This window comes from Chenopodium quinoa, unplaced genomic scaffold (assembly GCF_001683475.1).
Source record: "Chenopodium quinoa cultivar QQ74 unplaced genomic scaffold, ASM168347v1, whole genome shotgun sequence".
NCBI classification, from domain to species: domain Eukaryota; kingdom Viridiplantae; phylum Streptophyta; class Magnoliopsida; order Caryophyllales; family Amaranthaceae; genus Chenopodium; species Chenopodium quinoa.
The window spans coordinates 6,078,892-6,101,288 of record NW_018742329.1 but is presented as its reverse complement, the minus strand read 5'-3'; the positions used below and the strand labels follow the sequence as shown (position 1 = coordinate 6,101,288).

At 35.0% G+C, this 22,397-nt stretch overlaps 1 long non-coding RNA gene across 3 annotated transcripts; it reads right to left on the bottom strand.

The window, feature by feature from the left end:
• Nucleotides 1–5,994: 5,994 nt before the first annotated feature.
• On the bottom strand, nt 5,995–10,112 carry LOC110690989. Of its 3 annotated transcripts, none has more exons than XR_002505188.1 (3): nt 8,488–10,112; nt 7,274–7,397; nt 5,995–6,255 (listed from the first exon to the last, which is right to left on the bottom strand). It is a non-coding gene; the product is annotated as an uncharacterized LOC110690989 (long non-coding RNA). The 3 variants fall into 3 exon arrangements; XR_002505189.1 differs by having other exon boundaries at nt 5,995–6,248; XR_002505186.1 differs by lacking the exon at nt 7,274–7,397 and having other exon boundaries at nt 5,995–6,248; nt 8,488–8,595; nt 8,694–10,075.
• Between the last annotated feature and the right edge of the window lie 12,285 nt (nt 10,113–22,397).

Genomic DNA, 22,397 nt, shown 5'->3' with positions numbered 1-22,397 from the left:
TTTTATGTAAATGGAGGAGCGTTCAGTTGGAAGAGTGCTAAGCAAAGCACAATTGCAAATTCTACCACTAAAGCCAAATACTTAGCAGCTTTGGAAGCAGCTAAGGAGGCAGTTTGGATTCGTAAGTTTGTTGATGAACTTGGCATTGTGCTCTCAATATAATAAAGGGACCAATAGACTTGTTTTGTGACATAATGGGGCTATTTCTCAGGTCAGGGAACCTAAGGAACATCATAAGGTCAAACATGTCATGAGGCGATTTCACATGATAAGGTAGTGGACTACTAGAAGTGAAATAAAGATTTGCAAAGTTTGAACAGATGATAATGTAGCCATTTCACTTATTAAAACTTTTATTCAATTGAAACACAACAAGCACATTGAGGCAATGGGAATTAGGCACGTAAAAGGTGGCTCTAATTTCCTTATTTATGTGTTTTAATTAATTATTTGAGATTTTGATGTAAAACACTAAGTAAACCATTCATATATGGAGTAATTTTATATTTGCAAAATTATTATTCCATGTCTATGTAATTGTGGTTTAGAATTAAATATTGAGTCCATTTGATTTGACAATATTCAAAATAGGGTATCAATAAAGACAATGTCATAAATTGTTTGCACAGGTACAAGTTTAAAGATGTACTAGATTAACCTACGAGAATACATTAAGAGATTTAATAATTGTTATAATAAATTTTGTCATTATGGTTATCAGTACCTTTTTCCTCAACCATGTGTATAATGAGTTCGCTTCTTTGAGTACTAGTCTGTTTTGTTGTTGTCAAACGAAAACCGTAAATAGGGGATTATAAAGACAACACTCAAACAACTAGTCCTCTTAGAATATCTTGACAATACAAGACTGGGAATGTCCTCCTATTAGCAATAGGAAATATGTTTTTGTTGTTAACAAGGCCTCTCGAAGAGCAAAGCTGTGAAAATGCATGGTCATCCTCAGCTGGATTTTAAAAATCATCTTTGCTTGACGGTCGAACTTGAAATTTCGAGATACACTTTTGGATGTAATAAGGATGACGATAAATCTTACCTTATGATTTTATGAAGAGGCATTAAGTAACATAGGAAAAGGGCAAAACACATATAACCCACTAGCCCGAGGGACAAATGGGAGGTTGATCAAAAGAATGGTGTCATTCGAACAAGTGTATTACTCCGATAGAGGTTCAAAATTAATATGGAAAGCTAATTATTCAGTGAAGTCAAATGATCGGAATGCCTAAATGGAGACCACTTTCAATCAGTAAGATTAAATAATCTTACAGCTTGCTCTTGACTAAACCCTGGTCACACCACCTAATCGTCTAACAAAATTAAGGCGATAGATAAATCCGAAGGATTATATACATAGATAAGGATTTTACGAATGCAAATGTTAGATTCTAAGCATGGAACGTCAAACTTGAGCATCGAACGTCGAGTCGATTCTAGGAATCGACGAGACAAGAAATGAGTCAAAAAATTATTACAAGAAAATTGTCTTTTCATAGCGAATTTTTTGTATTGATTATACATTCGTTACAATATGCACGCATTATATATTTGTGAAATAGTAGAGGAAATCGTATCATTTTACAATTGCCATGGTAATCCCTTATAAAACCGATACAAAAATTTAATAAAACATATCCACCCTTTTTTTGAACTATTATAAATCTATGAGAATTCGTATCATTTACAATCGCCACTAAAACCAAAAATCGATACGAAAAACCTTATCTACGCTAGATATATATACAAATATTGTTTGACAAGGAATACATAATATAGGTCATAACTTATTCGTTAAATATTTCATATTAGAGTTTGAAAAATGTAAGTTCAAATCTTGTAAAGATCATATGTATGATTTTTTTTTTTTGTTTTTTTTTTATCAAAATGAGATCAACAATTATAGCGCTTATAATAGTTACAATAATCACCATGGTTGGATGTAGTTTTTCGTATCGATTATTAGGGGAAACCCCAGTGATATTAAAACCACTACTAAAGGATATGGTAACTAAGGATATTGTATCGAATGACCATTTGCTGGGAAAACTTTTTGTAGCAATTACAATCGATACTAAATGTTAGAATAATCGCTACAAAAAGGTAATTTTCTTGTAGTTAACATAAGTCAACACACAAAGTCCAAGCCTCACATAGACCTAACTATGCGAGGGCTAGATTGGCTAAGCTATCAAGGCTGCTAGCCATATGCGTGACCTTGGCCACAAGCCCAGCAGCCACGCATGTATGCTAGCTAGGCGAGCTTGTCGAGCCCACAAAGTTAGCAGCACTAGCCCGCAAGCTTGCGAACAAGCCAAAGCTAGCAACGCTAGCATTAGCCCGCAAGCTTGCGAGTATGACAATGCTAGCAGTGCTATCATAAGCCCGCAAGCACGCAAGTAGGTCGACCAGCAAGCTCGCGTGGGCTTGCGGTGAGTTGGAAGGCCAATCCATTGGAAAGGCTCCAAGGCTAGGCTGGCCTACTAGGCTTGCTATTGGATGAGTTAGTAGCTTTCTTAAGGAACAAGGAAAGCAAGTGGTCCTCCCCTTGTGGTCCTCAACTATCCCTTTTCTTGTATTGACACTTGTTATTTGCTTATTTCTTTAAGTATATAATTTAGTCTTGAATTAAATTAGATGCTAATTTAATTTCTCAATTTACCACTTCTCCCACATTGAAAAATTATTGTGGGAAATGGGGATTCTTTTCCTATAAATACCAACCTTGGGAGTTAGAAAAACCTTAGAGTTCATAAATCGGTCTCGTCTAAGCTACAAGATAGGAACCTTGTTTGGGCACGTGGCTGGTCAAAGTGGGAGGATTTCACATGTGTGAATATAAAGGTTTCAAGGGTATGGTAACGGATATGGTAACGGAGGATATGGTATCATATGACCATTCATTGGGAAAACTTTTTGTAGCAATTACAATCAATAAAAATGTTAGAATAATCGCTACAAAAAGGTAATTTTCTTGTAGTTAACATAGGTCAACACTACACACAAAGTCCAAGCCTCACATAGACCTAACCATACGAGGGCTAGGTTGGCTAAGCTAGCAAGGCTTCTAGCCTTATGTGTGACCTTGGCCACAAGCCCAATAACCACACATGTGTGCTGGTTGGGCGAGCTGGCCGAGCCCGCAAAGCTAGTAGCGCTAGCTCGCAAGCATACGATCAAGACAAAGCTAGCAACCCACTAGCATCGGCCTGCAAGCATGCGAGTAGGACATTGCTAGCAGTGCTATCATATCATAAGCCCGCAAGCACGCGAGTAGGTTGACTAGCAAGCTCTCGTTGGCTTGCGATGAGCTGGCAGGCCCAACCAATGGAAAAGGTGCTAGCTGGCTCCAAGGCTTAGCTGGCCTACTAGGCTTGCTATTGGATAAGTTGGCAGCTTGCTTGGGGAACAAGGAAAGCAAGTGGTCCTCCCCTTGTGGTCCTCAACTACCCCTTCTCTTGTATTGACACTTGTTATTTGCATATTTCTTTAAGTATATAATTTAGTTTAGAATTAAATTAGATGCTTATTTTCTCACTTTACCACTTCTCCCACATGGAAAAACTATTGTGGGAAATGAGGATTCTTTTCCTATAAATACCAAATTTGGGAGTCGAAAAAACCTTAGAGTTCATAAAACTTCCTTTTTGGTCGGTCTCGTCTAAGCTACAAGATAGGAATATTGTTCGGGCGCGTGGGTGTTCAAAGCGGGAGGATTTCGCATGTGCGGATATAAAGGTTTCAAGGGTGATGCTCGTTTTCAGGAGAAGCATGCTTCAAGATTAAGATGGTCTTTTCCCTTATATATATATCTCTCTCTCTTTTATTGATGTGTTTATTGTTTTGTTAGTTATATGCTTACTAGTTGTATTAATTAATGCATGTGGTTCGGGGTGGGGTTTGGTTCCGCACGGTGTTCGGGATACCGTAAAACCTAACATCTTTTGGAAGGGTGAGTCATGACCATAAAAAATTTTAATTTGTAATGTAATAAATTAAAATATACATTGTACTATGTATATTTCTTCAATTTAATTATTTTGATGTTTTTACTATACTCAAGTTTAATTAAAATCATTTCGTGGCAATCATCTATTGATCTATCATTAGGTTACTTATCATCTCACTTATGAGGTATGACAAGTCATCGATAATTCGATTTTAATTTGGGTTAATAATAAAAATGACACAAGACTTGATCTAATTTAATGAGAAATCTTATAATCCATAGGTGTTAATGACGTGGAAAATGAAAAAGGAATGACCTAATAGTGACCCAACTCAATAATTACTCTAGTATAAAAAGACCTTATTTGAATATTGAATTTAGTTAACTTGACCCAAATTCATCTAAACCCATAAGGGTTTGAAATTGACTAAATATTGAGTTAACCTTTTCCTAGTCAAACTAAATCAAAGATTTTTAAATTGAACCAAAATAAAATATACATGATTCAACCCAACCTTAAGTCATATCATCCAACCGATTCATATCGATACAAATTTCTCTGGGCCAAATACAAATCAATTTGAAGTTAACTCTACTCAGCCCTAACTTGACAGATCTGAACCCGAAAGTAACCCGACTCAAATCGAGATGAGTCAAAAGGGTAACCTTGACCTAACCAAACATACTTGATCCGTCATAGGTCAATTAAAATTCAATCTGGTTATCCGAATTGACACCCCTAAGCTAGCTAGTTGTAAAACCAAAAATCAACCCTACGACGTTTTACGCTCTTTCTAGCTTGCTCTTGCTTGCATACATACATGACTTAATTTTTTCAATCCCATTTCTTTTGGGGAGATGTATATGTTCCGCTCAAAGCTTTTGGGATTGTGCACAGGCCTAATTTGAACAATACCTTTAAGGGTGCATGCAACTTTGACATCTTGAAGATTTGTCACCGAGTTTTAGTACAAGGGTAACTCTGATGCTAGTGTTTAGTGGTAAGCTTGAATTGGAAAAAAAAGTTGATATTAGTAGTGTTTTGCAAAAGATAATTTGGTAGAATTACCTAAATTACAAATTCGCCCTTATTTATTACTAAACACTATAACAAATTTACAACTAACTAGCACACTCACTCCCAAGCCACTGCAACTCCCAAGGTTAGTTTTCTCAATTATTTTTGCCTTAATTTTCTTTGTTTTGATTTTATGTTTTTTTAGGTTTTCTTTCATTATTTTTCATGCTTTTTTTAAGAAAAAAATTATCATTTTTTTTATCAAATAAATAATATGCTCAATTATATATACGTAGCATGTAAATTTATCTAACAGTATATCTATCTTTTGTGCAATAATTAATCCTTTCAATTCAAATCAAAGATTTCAATAATATAATGTCCTTATTTGTTATTTTGCATACTCAATCAGCTTTAAGAAACAAGCTATTTATTAGACACTTTTATACAATCAACTAATATAAAAGTTAGTCAAATCAGTTAATACAATAAGCTAGTCAAAATCAACCAACATAGTTAATTTCATCTTTCAGATTTCAACCAAACACAAATTTTACCTATTTTAATCCAAAGAAGACATGATTTGGATTTTCTTAAACAATATATACAAGTACTACAACATTTTGACCCAAAAAATGTTTTAATTTGAGATAAGTTGGTTTGTTTGCACTAGGCGAAAAAACCACTTAGCCACCGGTTCAAAACCCCCCTAAGCCACCGGTTTTGAACCGGTGGTCATTTGGGGGGTGGCAATAACCCCAAGAAAGGCAACCGGTTCAAAACCGGTGGCAGAAATGATTATTTCCACCGATTAACCGGTGGTAATATTTATTATGGCCACCGGTTATCCGGTGGCAAAAACCCATTCCCGCTTTTTTTAAAGGGGTTTTTGGCACCGGTTCTGTTCAAAACCGGTGGCAAAAATGGCCCAAAAAAATAAAAAAATAAAAATTCTTTTGCATTTTTTCCACATAAATTGATATATAAACACTAACATATATATATACTTACATATTTTCATTAAAAAAAAGGCTGTAATATTACAATTTTGGTCCAAAAAACTTAAAAAAAAATACTAGTCACTGTTAAATACAAGCTAAGTCACACCAATGTAATAGCCTTGGCGAGGCAACAGCAACCTTGCGTATAGATAAAATCTTCCAATAGTCCTCGTATATTTTCTCTTTTGTCACCTCCTCTGACATTGATCTAGAATGCTCCACCACTCCAATCAAGCGATAAATGCAATTGTCCCTCTTTGTGGACCTGCAAGCTTGTTCAAGCAACAGATCTTAATATATACTTCGTATACAGTCCTTACTACACCACACTCACAATAAAGGTAGCATGATACAGAATGCATGCATATTGCAATAAACACAGCTAAGCAGAATTTACACACACAAACTGAAATTTCACTCTCTACATTCATATGGTTCACCCCACCCTCCTTTTCTTGTCCTAGATTGGGAAACTCCATTATTATGAATTTACATGACTGTCTAGTCAACACAAAAACCAAAAAAAAAAAAAGGAAAGGGAATAAAAAGCTGGCACCTCAAATTCAAACATGCTCATGAGGGAGTGATCTATCTCTTTTAAAGTGCCAAGTATTTGTAGCACATAAACACACACACACACACACACACACACACACACACACACACACACACACACATATATATATATCATAATATCAAAACCAGGCAGCAAGGGCAGTAAAAGCGAGTAGCTTAAATTAGCAATTAACACAAGTGCACCAAGAGAAATGCATATCATACTTAAGGATCCCTTATTTCACCAAAACTCAAAATTAAGAAACCTAAGACACATCGGCACCACATAGGCACATCATATCAACATTGTATTTAGAAATAATCAAATCTCACAATCATACCACATAGGCATATTGCAGCAGCATCAATAATAATGCATAATAACAAAGAATCAATCACAACAGCAGAATACAAAAATATCATCATCAAATGTCAAAATTATCAGAAAACTAATTTGATTTTGACCCCTTACAATAAGCACCACAGAATATTTCCAACAAAAAGAAAATTCAACCATATATAACCAATCAAATACTCGAAGTAAGGCAAAATAAACATGATAGATCCTACTTGCTCGGTTTAATATATAAGAGCACACTCAAGATAGATCCTACTTGTTCGGTTTCATCAGCTTATTATACTCTAATGATTAGAACATATACTAATAAATTTGCCCGTATTTAATACCAATAAATCAAAGAGAATTAGAACAGTTCTACTAATTGAAGCACATACCAATTCAACGATCTTCATAGACTCAACAGCAAAATCAAAATACAATGACTGTGTAATGCCATCAAGGTAGTGGGGGTTGCAAAGGGTTGTCTAGTCGTTTTTGCAGCTATTCAAACTTTAAGTTCTGCCAAGTAATTTCAATTTCATTAATTAGCATCATCTTAGAACCTTTTACTAGCAAATCTTAGAACCATTTCATCAACAAAACCAAACAAAAATCGCAGAAAAATTAAAAAAAAAAAATCAAAATCACCAAAAAATTGTGCTAAAGATGCCTTGATCTAATTGTAAAATAACAAGAGCATACTATTCTATTGTTTATCTCTTTTATAAGAGCTATATATTCAAGCATGTGATCACAATTTGTAAACATAGTAGCTTTATTACTTTATTACTAAAAAATGAGGAAACATTGTAGACATAGTAGCTCACAAAGAAAATGCACGATCTTGAAAATAAATTGGTTAAAAGTTTTCAATCTAAGCTGCAAATGTCATAATCTATGGGCAGGATAATAATCTTAAAGTTATTAGGAATATACATGGTTACACCTAAAACTACCAAGTTTTTCAAGGTCCAACCTCCCTTTGCTTTTTCCTTGTTACTTTGAGCAGGTCCTATTTAGTGTAACTTTGTAAGTCTTGCATATACAAAACCACAAATGCAACTTCAATCCAACACCAAGTAAGCATATAGATTAATAAGAGTAATATAAAACCATAGCTTTCAAATAACAAAATTAGCAAGGTAATTCATCTTGTAAGTGATATTATCTATCTGCTACCTATTTGTTCTGTAGTTCAGCAATTGGAACTATCATTTCTCCTGGACATGGGAATCTCACATTAAGTACTCTTTCTTGTCTATCACATAACAACTATGGAAATACTATCAAACCAAAATTCACATAACATCACAATTTAAGGCAACTGTAATCATGTTTTATACACAATTAGACCAAAATTCAATCAAACAAAAATTAATCCATAGGTCTAAGTACCCACCAAAATCCAGCAAAAACCAAGCAAAATTTCCCACAATTCTGGGTTAAAATTGATTCAAGCTCAATAATCAATACATTTTATCAAACAACTAACAAATCTATCAGCTAAATGGCAAAAAAAAAAATCAGAAAAACAACCAAAAATAGCTTGTAATAGTGTTAATTTCAGCTCAGAATAAAATCAGTGTAATTCGTAGTAAAAGGATCTTACAGTGCAGATGATTCCTTCATCTTCTGCTTCTTCGCATCTCTCTCCAACGCCCACGCGAAGTCGATTCGCTGAATCAAATTCACCGTTTTCTCTTCGTATTCAATTTCGCTGAGAAAATTTCACAAATTCAAATCAAAATCACCAAAAATTGCACAAAAAATTAGGTCAGATTAAGCTATTACATAAATGGAGGAGAGAGAAACTACGGGGAAAAGCGTTCGGCGCCAGATTCTTCGACCCGTCCGCCATTGTTGAGCTTTCGCCTGTGTTTTATGGTTTTAGGGGAGATTTTCGATTTTGCAACTGAGCCCTAACTACGGCAAGAGAGATAACGAGAGAGAAGAAGATGAGAGATAGATGGCGGCGGCGATGATGGTTGTTGAGAATGAGAGAGAAGTGGTGAGGGGAGATCGCAGGAGAGAAGTGAGGGGAGATCGCACGAGAGAGAAGAGAGGGGGAGAGCAGCAGAGAGAAGGGATAGGAGGGGAGGTTGTAGAGAGGAGAGTGATAGGGTTAGGGTTTATGAAGGGGCGGTTTTTTTTGTAAAGACAGAGCCACCGATTTTAAACCGGTGGCATTAATAATTTCCCCACCGATTCGGTTTGAACCGGTGGCAATACCCTTTCCTCATGATCTCGCCGATTTTTCCCCATTTTTTTTGCCACCGGTTCTCAAAAACCGGTGGCCATTGCTCGGTGCCAATTTCTATTTTTCTACTAGTGTTGATTAATCACAATCATTATTTTTGATAAACAGGCCTAGGCCACACCCGTCACGATTGTCCACTTTATACGAGCAAGAAGATTCCATGAGGTGAGTAACCCTGGCCTTACCCTTATAAAGTCACAATTTTCTCTTTTTTTCAATGTGAGACTCATGTTTGGTAAAGGTTCCATCACTTGAAACATCTAAATATGTGTAAAAACCCACCGTTGGTCTATACCTAAGTCTTGCTTTTTCAACAGCTAAGTCTTTGGGAGGATGATACAAGTACAATATGTACAAACCATCTGGTTCTTTTACTTCTAAAAAATCTGGTATATCATTTTCACTTAAGATTTGTTTTCTGCCATAGTACAAAGTAGTACACCCTTTCCTCCTATACCAAATCTCCCCAACCTCATCATAACCTAACTCACTTTTTATCCAATGCACAAATTCAAAATAGCAAACTTCAGGCACACTGGGATATAAGCTCAGTCTATATATCGTAACTGTTGTTCCCCTTCTCATATGTTGTTTTCCCCCTTTTAGTTACAAATTCACCACCATACATAAGCCTAATATTAATTGGATCTATAAATTTATACCAAGGCTCAAAAATATTTATCCTATCATTAAACCTGATAAAAATAAAACAGACACAAATAACAAATTCAATGTTAAGCAAACAAAAAAAAAAAACAAAACAAACATTTCAAAAGCATCACATAAAACACATAATAATCAATGCACTTCAGAAAATTAAACTAATAAAGAAATTATCCAACCCACACCAAACACTAATCACATGTACTACAATATTCAAGTACATGCATGTCATGCCAATTCCCAACATTCAATCCCACTTTACCATAAAAATTTTCAAATTAAACTTTTTTAAACCCTATCATTATAAAAATTGAAAAAATTGAAAATTGTACCTTGGTTTTTGAATGATGTAGTATTTGGTCCCCCATCACGCTTTCTTGATGATGATGATGCAGCAGATCTCATTTTTTTACCCATGGAAAAAAGTAAGGACCAGCGATTAACAGAGTACAAACAGCTGAATGCAATAAAAAAGAAGAGAGAAATAGAGAGCTTACTTTCACCTAGGGCCATCAATTAGATTCGAATTGAAGCATTCAATTCGTTGAAGCCATGGCAGAGCAGCAGAGAGTTAATGACGAGAGGATGATATCGCTTTTAATGGGAAGGGGAAAAGAACAGTGAAGAAGGAGAGAGAAAGAGAGGGTAATTGCTATTGGAGGGAAAAATTGGGTAGAATTAGAAGAGAGAGAAAGAGAAAGGGAGGATTAGTGGTTTTAGAGATACACGTGCTCCGCATGTGGTCGGGTCAACCCCTAAAAACAAAGGTTAAAGTGTATTTTCTGGCAAAAGATGTGGGGTTGCAAAAAAATTTAAGAATAAGGTGTTTTTGCGAAAAAAAAAAAAGATTAAGGTGATTTTGCAAAAAAAAATAAAAATTTATAAGGTGGTTTCTTGCCAAAAAAAAATGGTTATAAAAGGTGGTTTAATGCAAAATTACCTAAAAATAAATTTTGGATGATACTTTTAATTCTTATTATTCTTCCTATTAATGTGTTCTTTTTTGTTGCAAAAAAAAACATTCTAATTTAAGTATGTAGACGAATAAGCTACCTTTTTAAATTTTTGTAAATTTGTATTATTATGTAACACAAATTATACAGAGTAAGATAAAAATGTTCAAATACAGATTGTGTACGTTTTAAACAACTTGAGCTAATATACTTCCACTATTTTAAATTTTGTGAGATATTTTCTCATCTAAATAACGTTATTACGCAGCCACAATGGTAGGTAAAATGTTGAATCCATATATCTAGCACTGTCAAAACGGTTTGATAGTTCGGTTTCGGTTCGGTTTGAAATTGGTTCGGTATTTAATCGGGTAGGTTAGGAATCGGTTTAATTGTCTCACGGGTCGGTTTTGGTTCGGTTTAAATAGTTATCGGTTCGATTCGGTTTTGGTTTATTCTTAAGCGGTTTTAATTCGGTTCGGGTTGTAAATAGTCCGGGTAGTAAACGGTTCGGTGCAGACGGGTTGCGGTTTGTTAACGGTACGGTGTAAACAGTTTTTATCCCGGTTTAAACAGTTTCGGGTTGGAAATAGTTTCGGGTTAGAAATAGTTCGGTTCTTTTTTGGTTCAATTTATAACTGGTTCGATTCTTTTTCGGTTCAGTTTTTAACTAGTTCGGTTCTTTTTCGGTTCAATTTATAACTGGTTCGGTTCTTCGATTGTTTAACCACTTTAACGTTATTCATATCGGTTCCATTTCAAGTTTACTAAATTATAGTTGAATCGGAATTAAAACATAGCCTAATAGTATATTCATGTCACTAGCACACTCCCATCTTTATTTCATTATTACTCACAGAATCAATGTAATCATATGTTTAATAGTCTCTGTGAATTAATTTTATTTATTACGCCTTCAGCCAAGCCTTGGTACTTAATATTACAAGCTTTTTGTTCATTTGGTTTCATCACCTCAAATGTGTACATGACTAGAGGCAGTAGTGTTGCTAATAGTTTGAGGCAGGGCCTGAGCCTGCTTGTTTTGCTCTTGTTTGTGAACACTGATTATCCTTAAGACCTTAATGAATGATTTGCATTTCTATTTTAAAAAAAATATTCTAACATTTCTAATATTTAATCCATTTTATTATATCCCCGTCAAAAAAAAAAAATCCATTTAATTATATAAAAAAGTTTGTAAACGGTTCGATTTAGAAGCAGTTTGGTTCATAAACGGTTCGGTTTATAACCAGTTCAATTTACAATCAGTTCGGTTTTTAAATGGTTCGGTGCAAACGGGTAGCAGTTTGCTAACGGTTCGGTGTAAGCGGTTTTTTTTGCCAGTTTAAACAGTTTCGGGTTGGAACCGATTTTGGGTTAGATACGGTTTGGTTCTTTTTCGGTTCGGTTTTCTTTCAGTTCGGTTTATATTCGGTTCGGTTTGTTAACGGGTTCGGTTCTTATACGGTTTAACATTATTCGGGTTGATTTGGTTTCGGGTTTACTAAAATACGGTTCGGGTCGGTTTTCGGTTTCAAAAAAATCAGGTTTTAATCGGTTCGGTTCTCATTTGGATCGGTCGGTTTCGGACAGTTAAACGGTTTCGGTTTGAAATTTGACAGCACTATATATATCCAAAACTCTAGCACATCTAAGAAGAAACTGCCTATAAAAGCATTATAGCTCGACTCTTCTTCTTCTCACCCAACCCAAAATCTATAATCTCTTACTGTAATTTAAAAAATGGTCTCTTCTAAAAAAATGCTTTTTAGCATTCTCTTTGCAGTCATTTTTCTCGTTTCCTCTAAGGTCTTAGCTCGTGAGTTATCCAACCCACTGGCGGACCCACGTTGGGACCTTGGGGGCACGTGCCTCCCCCTAAATTAAAAAAAGAAAGAAAAGAAAAAAAATTCTATAAAATAGCCTGTTTTAAGTTAAGGTATATATATTTTACACTGCATTTTATTTCATGAATAGGTAAGTTGCTGCAATGGTAATAAAGGAGTGCAATTGATTTGCTATATGTTGGTTGGTTAAGGGTTTGAATCTCTCTCGATTCATTTACCCTTTTTTGCCTTAAGTCTTTGTTTTTGTAAAAAATATTTTATCAATGTTTTACATTCATTTTGCCTTAAGTCTTTGTTTTTGTAAAAAAATAATTTGGTTAAGGGTTCGAATCTCTCTCCATTCATTTACCCTTTTTTGCCTTAAGTCTTTGTTTTTGTAAAAAATAATTTATCAATGTTTTACATTCATTTTGCCTTAAGTCTTTGTTTTTGTAAAAAATAATTTGGTTAAGGGTTCGAATCTCTCTCCATTCATTTACCCTTTTTTGCCTTAAGTCTTTGTTTTTGTAAAAAATAATTTATCAATGTTTTACATTCATTTTGCCTTAAGTTTGTTTTTGTAAATAATAATTTATCAATGTTTTACATTCATTTTCCCCTTTTGTGACTTTAGTATTTATTTTTCTTTTTTACCAATGTTTTTTTTAGTCTTTGGATTTTTTAAAAACTATCCATGCTTTTTTTTTTGTCTTCCCTTTTTGACATTATTTTTCCCTTTTGTGCCTCTAGTATTTGTTTTCTTTTTAAAATTATCTATGATTTTTTCCCTTTCCTGCCTTAGCTTCTTGACATTTACGTACATATCTTTGTTTTATTTTTTAAATTATCGGTGCTTTTTTTCCCTTCCATTCTTGACATTTACGTATATATATTAAAATGACTTCCAATATTTCATAATTAACATGAGTATTTTGATAAATATTACTATTTACTCTATATTACTTTGACTATTATTTATTTATTTATTTATTGATTTGATTGTCATATTGAGTATTCGATACTTTGTAACTAGTATGGAGTATATAATTTATTCGTAAAAACCTCATGGGCCTGGGAAATTAATCCTTGTTTAGATTTTGTAGTTACTTTTGAATGATAACACAATACATTGCGTTAAAAAAATTAATTTGATTTATGCTAGCTAACTACACGTGTTATAATTAGCTTAAAAATAGTTTGAGGCTCAAGTTTTTAGGAATTTTTTTATTTGGTAATTTCTAGTGCTACCCCTACTTCAAATTCCTGGATCCGCCACTGATCCAACCCGATATCAACTCGAAAGACATGTAAGTTTCTTAACCTTAAATTTAATTTTTCCTATACAGTAAATATGTTGCCCTTTTTCCTATTCAGAAGTATTATCTTGATCTTATATAGGTCTGTTGTTTAATAAATTTAGTACGAGTACTGGTAAATTCTATGTTGTGTACTTGTGTACACTATGTACTTTTGTTAATTTCAGTTATACGTGTGTATTATCGAATGCTTTAGAATTAAATGAATGCTTTGATTTTAATTTTATTTTTTGAGGAAAATCGGATGGTGCCTTATATTATTAATTTGTCTATCAAAATTTATGGAGCAACCTCACAAGGACTATGGTCCCAAATCTGTTCTACACCAAAAGGCACAATGCAGGCTAAGTTATGAGCAACAGTGTTACCCTCCCGCTTTACATGACACCAAGAGATAGAATCGAAATTAGAGCTAAAGAAAAAAAGATCCTCCAACAAGAAATCTAAGTCAGAGAAGTAGATGGTTCCCTTGCAGAGTCTGTCAACTAGCACTTGGCAATCTGATTCCAGAATAATGCGAGAGATGTTGTAGCGCTTAGCCAACCTTAGAATTGTTGGAAGTTCTTGATAGAAAAACAAAGTGAGAGAGAAAAAGTCCCACATTGATTAGGGAGTGAGGTGTTTCCTTGTTTTTATATTGTAGTGCTTTATCACTACTTAGTTGAGTGAGTTGGAGGTGTGCGTTACTCCACACACATGCGCGCGCGTGCCGAGCCGGGTCGGGCCTCGGGCCTCGGGGAATGCAATGTGCGGGCGTGGGTCCTTGTTATTTTTTTGGAGAAATTTTATTTCCCTTTCGTTGTTAAACAGAATATTCCTTTTTGTCTGTTGGGATTATTCTTTTCTAACTGTTGGGATTACGGAATTAATTTAGTAAACACACAACACAATCAGTCTTCTCTCTTCTCTAAAATTATCTAAACACGAGTTTCTTCTGTTCTGTTTTCTGGGCAAGTATTCTGAGTTCCAGTCGGGTTTGTGAGTGCAGATAAACTCCGGCGCCGTGCTTATCCTGGAGGGCGACCGCATCTGTCTACTGCACCGGGAGGCAGCGCATAATCGTCTTTTAGGTCAGTGGTTCTCCACGACGCGGCTATTGTTAGTTTGGTTCACGCATCAAGAGATAAGTTAATTCTGTTTTATTGCTTATTAGTATAACAAGAGCCATAGCAACAGCCTTACATTCAGCAATAATAGGAGGCCAGTAGGCCTTTTGATTTTAATTTTAAAAAGAAAGAAGAGTTATATGTATGTACTTATGATATCAAATCAAAGCATGGGATCGTTAAATGGCTTAAATCGTTTGCAAAAAATTTTAATATTTTGCTCATTTATTTATTGGACCTTTTATTAATAATGTCTTATTACACTATTAACTTGTCCTTGTCAAAAAAAAAAAACTTGTCAATTATTCCCCTCAAAAAATAATATACTAACTTGACTATTACTGATTTTGTATAACTCCACCCTTAATTTTTTTTTATCAAATTAAAAACAGGAAATTTTAGAAAATAACACCAGAAAAAACACACAAATTTTGATTTTAACACCACAAAATTTAAAACTTTTATTGTAACACCACAAAAAAAACCAAAAAAATTGATTTCACCAACACATACTAACGCCATCCAAAAAATCGTTAGTGGACCCCACATAGTATACGTGTCAGTTACATATTGGATTAAAAAAAACAAAGATAAAAAACAAAAAAAAAAACGAAAAACGAAAAACCTAAAATCCTAACGCAACCATCGTACTCACCACCGGCGTCAGTTCCTCCTGCCCACCACCGCTGCTGATTCCCCTAGCCGACCACCCACGACCAACCACATGAACGACACTTCACTACCAACGACGCACCACCCTAATCCTTAAACGCCATACCCAGCTAAGCCTCTGCCCCGATTGAAATCGATTTTCTGAAATGGGTTAGGGTTCAGGTGAGGGCGGTTTCTGGGATGGTGTGGGTTGGGGTTTCGACAACGGTTCTGGACAGGGGATAGAATTTTGGTGACGATGATGGTGTGGGAGAGGATATCGGCGACGTGGGTGGTTTTTGGGTTTTGTAGGAGAAGATTCGGCGGCGATGTGGGTGGTTTTTGGGTTGGTGTGGGAGAGGATTTCGATGACGTGGGTGGTTTTTGGGGAGGGGAAAGGCAACATTTGGCAGCGTGGGGTGGTTTTGCCGGTTTTGGTGGGGGAGATGGGTGTCGGCGGCTGGGGCAAGGTGGCGCTGTGGTGGGGCTAACTGTGTTAGGGATTTTCTTTTTTTTTTTTTAATTTTTTTTCATTTTATTAATTCAATTTTTTAAACCTATATGCTACTGACACGTGTCAAATTATGGGTCCCACTAACGGATTCCATCCAAGAATCCAGTAAATGGTGGTGAAATCAAATTTGTGAGTTTGTTTTTTTTTTGTGGTGTTATAATAAGTTTTTTTTTTTTTTTTTTTTTTTTTTTTGGTGTTATAATCAAAATTTGTGTTTTTTTTGTGGTGTTATTTTCTAAAATTTCCTTAAAAATATGCAAAAATTTTAGTATAGGTTGATTTAACACTACAAATTAAAGAGACTATCAAGGTAGTAAAACGACTCGAGATATCTATACGGTTATTCAAGTTTAGTTCGATTTGAGTCATTCAGGTCTTGGGTCATGTTTAGATTGGGTCACGCTGGTCAATGGCCTATAGGTCGAGTTCAAGTTCGAGCCAGATCAAGTTTGACTCGGATCATCATGTTGGTTAGTTGTTTATCCTTTCGAGTGCAAGTCGAGTTTAATTTAATTCAAATTTGAGTTGTGCTTAAATTAATTTTGGGTTTTTTTTAAGTTGAGTTTGGAGTGAGTTTACAACGGGTACAGGTGACTATGGTATAAGACTATCCAGTGACATAAGGGTCATGCCAGATATTAAAGAGTCTTAACCTTTTAATTTTTCATGGATAGGTATGAATCTATGAGATATAAGGTCAATTTATAGGGTTTTTATTGACATGTCATACAAATCAAAGGAAAAAAAAAGTCAATTGAAACATCCGAAATGTAATATTTCAATAAAAAAAATAAAAGATCAAAAAATAAAATTTAAAGGAGTAGTGTCCTTTGTTCAAATGTAATATTTCAATAGATAATTTAGTTAATTATGAAGTTAATTATTCAGTGGAGCCAAAAAAATCAAAACTCTTGGTTGTAAGTTGCTTTCGAATAGTGAATATAATATAATTAGTTTCACATCTAGTTCTTGACTAAATTTATTAAGCCACACCCTAAGCACGAAATAAAACCATAAGACAAATTAGGCCAAATGCCCAAATACATCTATAAATATAGTTTAGATATATACGTTAGATTTCGGGCTAGGCAACATGTACAACAAACTAGCAAGGCTTGCACACAAGGACCGATAGCGAGGCTTGCTGCCAAGCTTGCTATTACGCAAGCTTGTAGCGCAAGACCCAACAGCGAGGCTTGCACTGCAATCTTGCTAGCACGCAAGCTTGCTACACAAGGCTCTTGCGGCTTCCTTGGTGCGCAAGCAATGGGCCCCGCCTGTGTACGTGTGTGTATATATGCGGTCCACATGGTACATGATGAGTAATTAATAACGTAATACTAAAATAGGCACCGAGAATGACACATATCACTTCCTGGTGCTATTTTTTCCCTCTAAAACTTCCCATCCCTTTTTAGCAAAACTATTTTGTTTTTGGAATATTTTTATGTTAAAACTATAATAATATTACTCCTCATCTTATATACTACCTCCGTTAATTCACTACTACAAAAATAGGAATACATAACGCCTAAAACAAGCAATATAGAACGCCATAGAGGCGTTCTTCTGGTGGGGTGCTTTATAAAGTCTACAGAACGCCTCAAAGAGGCATTTTATATCTAACACAATACAAATCGCCTATCTTGGATAGGCGCTTTATATTCTAGGTACAAAGTAAATAAAAAACAAGGAAAAGAGAGCGCCTATCCACAGCCGTTTATGAGATTTTGAAGGCCTAGGGCAAACTAATAGATTGGGGCCAATTTAAATTATATGTATCCAATTCTCAAATTTTATTACTATGAAGTACTCCGTATTATTTTTTAAAAAGTAAGTTGAGTGACCACTCTAATAACTATCGTTTCCCACTAACTTTTTCTACAATATGTAGGGAACGATTAGAATTAGAAATGAGAAAACTACTTATAAGTTGTCACTAGGAAATCCTACTTTTTTGGGGGGTTGTAAACAATGATCGTCTTTTCGGGGTTGTAAACAATAAGCCGTTGTATGGTCGAAAAAATATAGTCGGTTTTTGAATTGGGAACAATTGACGTGGTAGCTTTTTTTTTCCTCTCATTTCTCGATCTAGTTTTTTTACTTTGATATTGTAGGATTTTTACTTTGAATAAATAATTTACTTTTAGCTAGCTCGCTATTTTAGAAAGAAAAAAAATCATATAGTCCAACTATATATTAATATATACTGTATTAAGGGCCTGTTCATATTTACTTATTTTCAGTTCAGCTCCAATCAGTTCAATTCAGTTCAGTTCCAATCAGTTCAGTTCAGTTAAGCTCTTAATTTCCCTCTCTCATAAAATATTCATTTCAGCTTAGTTCAGTTCAGTTCCAATCAGTTCAGTTCAGTTCAGTTCAGCTGCAATCAGTTCAGTTCAGTTCAGTAAATATGAACAGGCCCTAAGTATAAATAATATTTTGTACTAAGTAAATATAATGCACAATTGCATATATCATAACTAATTAAAAACAATAAATACATAAAATACCTAAATTAACGGCAAATTTGTACGGATACAAGTATTTCATATAGCAAGCCAATTAGTCAAAACAACACTATGATATAGTGAGCATTTCAAAACTAAATTGATTATTACTAACATTAAGCATGGGTCTTTTAGAAAAATATATTTTTTCTCATAAGATAATGTAGAGATAAAATTATATTTTTGATTGATAATGAAGAAAGTGAAAAAGGAATAAAGAAAACGTTTTATTCAGTTCCTTAAAAAATAATAATAAAAAAAACGTTTTAGGGCATGTTCATATTTACTTATTTTAAGTTCAGTTCAGTTCAATTCAGCTCCAATCAGTTCAGTTCAGTTCCAATCAGTTCAGTTCAGTTCAGTCAACTCTTAATTTCCCTCTCTCATAAAATATTCATTTCAGCTTAGTTCAGTTCAGTTCAGTTCCAATCAGTTCAGTTCAGTTCAGCTCCAATCAGTTCAGTTCAGTTCAGTTCAGCAAATATGAACAGACCCTTATTCAGTGTATTTGACAAAAAGAAATTTTTTCCAAAAACAGAAGGTTGTGGTATTCGAACCTCTGACTGCACAGAAAGCCTGCTCTATTTGTTAATGCTGACCAGCTAGACAAATGTAAACAACTTGATTCTAATTGCATTTAATTAAATAATAACAATATTTTGGGCTACTTTTTGGGGCCCTGGGCAGTCGCCTCGGCTGCCCCGGACGATAGGCGCTATGTAACTATATAAAAAAAGAACGCCTATCATAGATAGGCACTCTCTTTTCCTTATTTTTTATTCAAAACAATAATAATAATAATATTAATATTAATTCGTAATTAATGGATGATAATAATTTATTTATAAAAAAAAAATAACATACAAGTATTTCACGACAATAACTGAAGTACTTGTGAAAAAAATTACATCACAGTTAAATTTGTAAAAAATACTTTGTGTTTATAGATCGTTGTCAAATTCTTCAACCTTCATCCTTCATCTTCATCCTTCAAGTAGGCAAATGATAATCAACAAGCTAAACCTCATGAATTTGACGTCTAATCAATCTTGAGAAAACAAAAAAATAAATTGCAAAATATAAGTTCAAGAGCAGAAAATTTAACTTAAAAAAAAACAAACAATTAACATAAGAATAAACTAAAAATTCAGCTCAACTAGTTAACCATAAAATTTATAGTTTAGAACAAATTATACTGCCAATCACATAAATAATTAATTTTCTCAAAATGCATTACCGAGATGTAATACATAGAAGTAATATATACATTATAAACTGGAAGTTATATCATCTAAATATATGATTCAAAAAAGAAAAAAAAATCAAAATCTATAGGAATATCAAGAAAGGGGATCTTGAAAAGATAAACAACTAAAGTTGAAGTAAGTTACAAAAACTGAACCATTATAATTAATTTCAGGAAAATTTGGATTTTGGTACCTCGAAAATGGGGGTAATTGAATTTTAGTACCCATCTAAAATTTTATTTTAAATTATTACCTCAAAAATGACTAAACTATAGATATCAATACCTCCGTTAGCATTCCGTCAACTTTGCCGTTAGTGGGTCCCGTTATCTAATTATTTAATAATTTAATTTATTAAAAAAAAAAAGAAAAAACATTTAATTAAAAAAAAACTTAAATAATAATTAAAAAAACTTACAAAATAATAAAAAAAAACTTACAAAATAAAATTAAAAAAAAAAAACTTAAAAAAATAATACCCCGCCACCCACCCTGCCTCCCCGCGCCGACGCCACCCCCCACCCATCCCTGCCTCCCCGCGCCGACGCCACCCCCCCACCCATCCCTGCCTCCCTGCGCCGACGCCACCCCCCCCCCCCCCACCCAGCCTGCCTCCCCGCGACGATGCCACCTTCCCCCTTTCCCCCAAATTAATTTTTAGGGTTTTAGGGTTAAATTTTCGGGTGGTAGGGTGGTGGGTTTCAGGGTTCGTGGGTGGTAGGGTGGTGGGTTTCTGGGTTCGTGGGTTGTGGGTGGTGGGTTTAGGGGTTCGTGGGTGGTCGGGTTGTGGGTTTCGGGGGTTCGTGGGTTCGTGGGTGGTGGGGTGTGGTGGGTTTCGGGGTTCGTGGGTGGTGGGTTCTTGGCTTTTCGATTTGATTGGCGAAGGAGGCAGCAAGTGGTGGCGGTTTGGGCTGGTTGTTTCGGTGGTGATTGGAGGTGGAAGGTGCGTACGTGGCTGCGGTTATTGGTGGTTGATTTTGGGTGTCTTGCGGCTGGTGTTTGCTGTGGAATGTGGGTGGTTGTTTGCGGAGGTGGCTGTTGGCAGCTGGGGGGAAATTGCAGGAACAGGGGAAGCTGGTGCGGAGGTGGTAATTGGTGGTTGATGTGGGATTGTGGTGGCGAGGAGATTAAGGGCTGCGCGAATTGGTGAGTGATGGTGGTTTTGGCAGGTGGCGGCTGCAGGATGTTGGTGGTTGTTTGCGGAGGTGGGAGCAGGGGAACGTTGCTGAGTAGTAGGGTGGTGGGGTTCTTGCTTGGCCGCGGCGGCAGCTGCTGTGGGTGGGCTTCGTGCCTGGCCGCGGCGGCAGCTGCCGTGGCTTGGTGGTCGCCGTTGGCCGCGTGGCTGGTGTTTTTTTTTTAATTTTATTAGTTTTTTTTTTGTTTTTTTATTTTAAAAATGTTTTTTTTAAATAATTTAAATTATTAAATAATTAGATAATGGACCCCACTAACGGAAAACTTAACGGAAGATGGACGGAGGTACCCAAACCTATAAAGTTACACTTTTGGAGGTATCAATTTAAAATAAAATTTTAGATGGGTACTAAAATTCAATTACCCCTATATTCGAGGTACCAAAATTCAAATTTCCTTAATTTCATGATTGAAAATTAAACCACATGTATAATATCATAAAACCAAAGACATAACTGTAAAATCATATTTGTGCGTGCAAGATTTAAAATTGAAGAAATAAGACGAAATTACCAGGGAGTGAGAAATTCCAAATTCAGATTTGTGGGAGATCAAACGAATTTCTGATCGATTTCATGAAGCGACCTTCATTCGTGATCTTCATTGTTGAATCTGGGCTCTCGATTTCAATCTTCGTTTTGGGTTCAACGATTTTGATAGGGAAAATCTCTGTTTCTCATGGTGAGAAACGAAATTTGTTTCTCATGAGAGCATTTCCGTTAATAAATCAACAAATTTTTCATTATTGTGGGCCCCACAGTTGAATAAAGTTGAATAAAGTTGTTGATTTATTTACGAAAATGCCATGTGAGAAACCAAATTTGTTTCTCACCATGAGAAACTGGGGCACCCTCATTTTGATATCTAGACTTTGTCTCTCAAACAATCTTGTAGATGCTTGTGGCAATTGGCTAAGAGAGAAGGAGAAGAACTAGATTGAGAAATGAAGTTAGAGAAAAGAGGAGTTAGGGTTTAGAGGATGGAATGAAGAGGGGAAATGATCTACTGATGAATGACGGCTTATGAGATGAAAAAGAAGTTAGGGTTAATTAGAAGTTTTGGGTTTTTTTTTTTTTTTTTTAAAAAAAAAAATTATGTTAAATAGATATAGAACGGTCAACTTAAAGAGGCGATCTATATTGTATACTGTATATTTTGGATGTATCTTACAGAGCTGTTAACAAAGACAAGCGCTCTATAGGTTTTAACATACAAAACGTTTATCTTACATAGGCGCTCTGTATAATTCTATAGATCGCCTATACAACTTAACAGATGTGTA